This window comes from Scyliorhinus torazame, chromosome 6 (assembly GCF_047496885.1).
Source record: "Scyliorhinus torazame isolate Kashiwa2021f chromosome 6, sScyTor2.1, whole genome shotgun sequence".
NCBI lineage: Eukaryota > Metazoa > Chordata > Chondrichthyes > Carcharhiniformes > Scyliorhinidae > Scyliorhinus > Scyliorhinus torazame.
In genome coordinates, this window is record NC_092712.1 from 44,539,930 (window position 1) to 44,546,056 (window position 6,127).

General features: G+C 49.3%; 1 non-coding gene across 1 annotated transcript; it reads right to left on the reverse strand.

The window, feature by feature from the left end:
* Positions 1-2,975: 2,975 nt before the first annotated feature.
* Positions 2,976-3,175, reverse strand: LOC140425904 (U2 spliceosomal RNA). Its single transcript, XR_011948060.1, has one exon. It is a non-coding gene; the product is annotated as a U2 spliceosomal RNA (small nuclear RNA).
* Positions 3,176-6,127: the final 2,952 nt, after the last annotated feature.

A 6,127-nucleotide genomic window follows, 5' to 3' on the forward strand; every position in this document is an offset into this window, starting at 1 on the left:
GTATCTCTTCGAACCCAACAGCCTCAGATCCGAACAACGGCCATTATTCCTCTGACTGAGTGGGCGCCCAAAGCTAAGTATAGGCGTTAGCGTTAGAGATAGTTTAGTTTGTAGTACTGTTGTGCATGAGTAGATCTTACTGTGTGTGTAAATAAATAGTATTGACTTTGAACTAACTAACTGGTGTATTGGCTCTTTGATCGGTATTCGGGTTGAACCTTGTGGCGGTATCGAGAGATACCTGGCGACTCTGAAAGTAGAAACATAATTAGGATTAAGAAAGGCGACCATATTGACCGCCATATTTATAACCAGATAAACAGAGCAACGTAGCTCAGTGTTAATATGGATTGTGAGGGCCACGTGCTGACTAGGCCTGTTAAAAATACACCCACTGAGTGGATTGCAGAGACATGGAATACTCACATGTGCCAGTCACTTCCTCACTCGAGCAAGGCAGGCAATCTGCAGGGCAGATAGACCTACTGAAGAGTAAAAATGCAAATGGAGTGAACAGTGTTGAGCTCTGTCCTGGGAACACCCCACAGCTGTGAGTAAAGTCTCAGAAAAATAAAGAGTAGCAGGTGCACTGTATAAAGAAGACATGGGAGTGGAGATGACTCCGCCCCCCACCCCCTCATCACACCCTGAGGATCAGAGGAAGCACAGTGGAGTGCCGCAGTGAGGGAGGAGCGGATGACTCTGAGCTTCCAGATAATTTGAAAGAGACAAAACAATCAGCAAAGGCTCAGCAGGAAGAATCCCTTTTTTCCCTCTCCCAGGAACGAGAGATCTCCAGGGAATGTTGTCACATATTAGCCTGCAGTAAACACCAACAACGATTTTTTAAAATATCAATTTAGAGTATCCAGTTCATTTTTTCCAATTAAGGTTCAATTTAGCGTGGCCAATCCACCTCGCCTGCAGATCTTTGGGTTGTGGGGGCGAAACCCACGCAGACACGGGGAGAACGTGCAAACTCCAGCCAAACAGTGATCCAGGACCAGGATTGAATCCGAGTCCTCGGTGCCAAGAGGCAGCAGTGCTAACCCCTGCACCATCGTGCCGCCAACACCAACGGCAACGATAGCTTGTATCTATATAACATCCTCAAGTGTCCTGAGCCACCTCATGGTGCTTTACAGGACTATTGTTTTACAAAATAACACTGCAGGGAGATATTAAGTCAGATGATCAAAGGCTCAGTCAAAGAGGGAACTTTTAAGGATTGTTTTAAAGGAGGATGGTGAGGCGGCGAGGCAGAGAGCGAATTCCAGAGCTATCAGCTGAAGGCATGGCCACTCATGGTGGGGATAGTCAAAGAGGCTGAAATTAGAGGAGTGTAGATATCTTAGAGCATTGTGGGGATGGAGGATATTGCCAAGATAGGGAGGGACCTAGGCTAGAGAGGGATTTTAAAACAAAGATGAGGATTTTAAAATCAAGTTGTTTCTTGACCGGAAGCCAATGTAGGCCAGTGAGTAGGGGCATGGTAGCAGAATGCAGCCGCATCCATCCACATTAAACCGTTTGTTTATTGAACTTTATTGTTGGCTCCATCATCCTCAGGCATTCGGGTCTCAGAACTATCCCTCATGTGACTGAATCTTTCACAGGAACGGCGATATATTTCCAAGTCAGGATGGTGAGTGATTCAGAGGGGAACCTCCAGGTGGTGGGGTTCCCATGTATCTGCTGCGTTTGTCCTACTAGGGGGTAATGATTGTGGATTTGGAAGGTGCGGTAGAAGGAGTGAGTTGCTGCAGTGCATCTTGTGGATGGTGCACACTGCTGCTACTGTGCATCGGTGGTGGAGGGAGTGACTGTTTAAAGTGGTGGGTGGGGTGCCAATCAAGCGGGTTGGACTCATCCAGGCAAATGGAGAGTATTCCATCAGACTCCCGACTGGTGCCTTGTAAATGGCAGAAAGGCTTTGGGGGGTCAGGAGGTGACTTACTCGCTGTGGAATTCCCAGACTCTGACCTACTCTTGTAGTCACAGTATCAATGTGGCTAGTCCAGTTCAGTTTCTGATCAATGACCATCTCCAGGCTGTTGATAGTGGGGGATTCAATGATGGTAATGCCATTGAATGTCAAGAGGAGATGGTTAGATCCTCCCTTATAGGAGATGGTCATTGCTTGGCACTTGTGCGGCAATGTATGTAACATGCCACTTAACAGCCCAATCCTGGATAATGTCCCGATTTTGCTGCATTTGGACATGGGCTGCTTCATTATCTGAGGAGTCGCGAATGGTGCTGAACATTGTGCAGTCATCCGCAAACATCCCCACCTCAGGCCGTTTGTTGGACAATAGATCATTAATGAAGCAGCTGAAGATGGTTGGGCCGAGGACACTACCCTGAGGAACTCCTGCAGTGATGTCCTGGAACTGAGATGATTGACCTCCCACCACCACAACCATCTTCCTTTGTGCCGGGTATTCCAACAGATGGACAGATGTGTCTGCGGCAGGCAGGTTAGTGAGGAGGTGCTCGAGTAAGCAGGTAGATTGGAGAGGATTGGGACTGTTTATCTTTGAGAAGAGAAAGCTGAGAGGAGATCTACTCGAGGTATTCAAAATCACAAGGGGCCTGGGACATAGGAATTCGGGAAAAACTGTACCTGTTGGTGGAAGGTTCGAGATTTAAGGTGATGGCAAAAGAAGAGCAATGTGCTGCCCGAGAGTGTGGTGCATGCAGATTCAATCGAGACAGCCAAGAAGGAATTGGATTGGTGATGTGAAAAGGAAGAATGTTCAGTGCAACGGACAGAAGGTTGGGAAAGTGGCACTACCGGTGAATTGCTCCCATGGAGATCCGGCGGAGACACAATGGTCTGAATGGGCGTCTTCTGTGCTGTGATTCGGAGAGGTTCCTAATTCATTCAGTGAGAACCACCGCCACCTGCTGGTGACACAGTAGTATATCAGGGAAAATTTCGCTCATACCAGTCTAACAAACCTCGTGCTCTATTACTTTTCTGAGTTACCAAGCCAGGGCTCAGAGTGTGGACAGAGGCGGACGCCTAATCCAGCTCCTTGTCTGCTCCAAAAACCAATTCAAGTTCAAATTGAATCCAATTCATGGTCCCCACAAGAGAGACATACCAAATCTGAGCCAAAAGGCAGAGCAGGTGCTACACATGATCTTAGCCAAAAGGCTGAGATGCTCTATAATTTGGAAAGACAATTAAACGTGGTGATATTCCTTCAAGGAGATTGCATTCCTGGTAGCCTGATGCAGCCACCAAGGACACACAGTTTCAACAGAAATTGTTTCCACAGTTCATATTCTGCCAATCAGGATCAATCGCAGTGGATCACAAATATGTGAATTTGGGGCAGGACTGGGCAATTCGCCCCTTCACCATTTAATAAGGTCATGGCTGATCTGATTGTGGCCTCGACTTTCCTTCAACCCCTTGCTGTTTGACTTTGTCAATCAATAATCTACCGAAATCAGCCTTGAAAAGATTCAATGATCCTGCCTCCGCCGCTCTGGGCAAGACAATGCCCCAACCCCCTGAGAGAAAAACATTTCCATCCCCATCTTAAATGGGAGACCCCCTTATTTTTAAACTGTGACCCCTAGTTCTAATCTACCCGACAATGGGCAAACGTTTTCTTTCCGGATCTTATGGCCGGGATTCTCCATTCCAGAGTCTAAAGGCTGGATTCACCGTTTCTGAGCCGAGGCGCGGAGGATTGGTGGCATTTTACATTTTTAAAAATCGGCGCCATCCCCTCATCGATTCTGGGGCAGGTGAGAGACTAGCATCCGTGCCACGTACAACTCTCGGCTGGAGCATGGCCGGGTCCGTGGCCGCGCATGCTGACGACCTGCAGCGGTCGCGCCGTAAAACATGGTGCCGGCTGTGCGCGGACCCGGCCTGCCGGATAGTGTCCCCCCCCCCCAGCCCTTGTGGAAGCCCCACCGGCCAGCAGCACAGTTCACGTCCGACCATGGCAGTGCTGGACACAGTCCCCGGCTGCCACACCTGGCACCCGACCACCGAGACCATAGGTCGACCGCGCAGTCAGGAACTCAGTACGTTGAGGACCTTCAGATGATGCGCTGAGGCCTTCCCAACGGCGTGTGGCACGCAACGTGAAGATGCAATTTCAGAAGGAGCAGTGCCTACAATACCTGCGTCAAACAGGCGCCACCCCAGATTCAGCATCAAAAGGGATCGTCCGCCCGATCGATTACGAAATCGACATCGGGGGAGCGGTGAACTCCGCCCTAAGTGTTCCCACCAGCTTTTCCATGGCAATTGGTAATGTTTGCTTGCAAAATCGGGTTTTTCGTGTCATTCCAGGGAACGCCAGGATCTGCACTGCAACTGAAAAGGGACGAATCCCTGGACAGGTCCCGCACCTCTTGAGATTGGGCGTTCCAATCTCCATTAGCTGATACAGCACCCTCCCACCTTGGATCGCAGGCAGGGCACCACCCTACCCTAATCCCTGGCAAGGCCCCCATCAGAACTCCCCCTTTGGTGCCCTCAGCCCCCCCACTCAGTCCACCTTCACCTCCTAAGACCCCCCTTCAACACCCCTCGTTCCCCCACCTCACGCCTGACCTCCCTTCAACACCCCTCATCCCCCCAACTCACCCCCCCCCCCCCCCAAGAGCTTCCACTTCTGTCCCACCCTCATTCCCTCCCCTCCCCCTTCAAGACCCACATTGCAGTCTGAGGGGTGGCAGGCTGGTAAGTACCCTCCCTACAATTGCCACCAGGTTACCAAGAAGGGTCTTTCCTGGGAGGTGAGGATAAGGGAGCTTGTGCCGAACTGGAGGAGCTCAGGCCGAGGAGGATTTCCCTGGGATGGACTCACCCCATTCGCAGCCTTTATTAGATGATGAGCAAGAGCCAGTGTGGAAGAGGATGCCAAGAGTGGAAACAAAGATTCCTAAATGATAGATTCTGCCTAATTATATAATACTTCATTCAATAATCACTGTTCACCATGAGTAAAAGTTTGAGTTAATATTTGTTGTCGCACTACAGGAGTCCAGGGAGAGGGATGTTATGTATTGTAACCAGTGCCCTCTGTGTCGTGTGTCACATGATTATGTGGTGAGATCATCAAAGGCTCTTGGGAGATTTTCCCTCACTTCCATCTTAGTCTGTGAGCAAACAATACCTGTAAATAAACTCTGACAACTGGTTAAGTGGCAACCTGTTTATCCTTTGTGTTTACTGTGAGTAAAAGCAAAACCTCTTGAAACATAACAGTATTCTCGACTAATACATTGAGGAACCAACAAGAGAACAGTTCATCACAGAGTGGGTATTGTGTAATGAGAACGGAATCATTGGCAATCCAATTGTGCGAGGCCCCTTGGGGATGAGCGACCATAATATGGTAGAATTCATCACCAAGATGGAGATTGACGTAGTTGAGTCTGAGACTAGGGTCCTGAATCTAAATAAAGGATAGTATGATGGTATGAGGCCGATTTCCTTTTACCACATGTAATGACAATTTTTCAGATCGGTCATTTAATTCGACTTACACCAAGATATAACTCTTCATTGGAACCACCTTTTCCGTCTATGTTCTCAAGATTATATCAGAGGGTTTAATGGTATGTTCTGGAGCTTTTGTTGATATAAATTTTCAATAACAGGTGATTGTGACTCCTGTATCCACTTTATTTTGATTTTGTTCCCATTCAGTTTCACAGTCTGCCTTTTAAACAACTTATCTATGAAATTAAAGATGGTTGAGATTTTGCTGTTTGGATTGTCTGGGTTTCCAGAGTTCCTGGGCGCGATTCTCCACTTGCACGCCGGTTGGGAGAATCGCCTGGGCCGCCAATATTTCCCGCGACGCCGGTCCGACGCCCTCCCGCGATTGTCCTAAGTGGCGGGAACGGCACGGTCGAGTTTCGCGGGCCGCAGGCCGGAGAATCGCCCGAGACACCCAAAACGGCGATTCTCCGGCACCCCTGCTATTCTCAGGCCCGGATGGGCCGAAGTCCCGACGGCGTGACCCCAGTTCACGCCGTCACCATGCACACCTGCTTTCTAAAGTTATCAGCCAGTCATGCTGGCTGACTGAGCAGGGAGGAGGTGAGCGGACTGTTGCGCTGCGCCCGGAGACTGGGTTGGCTTCCC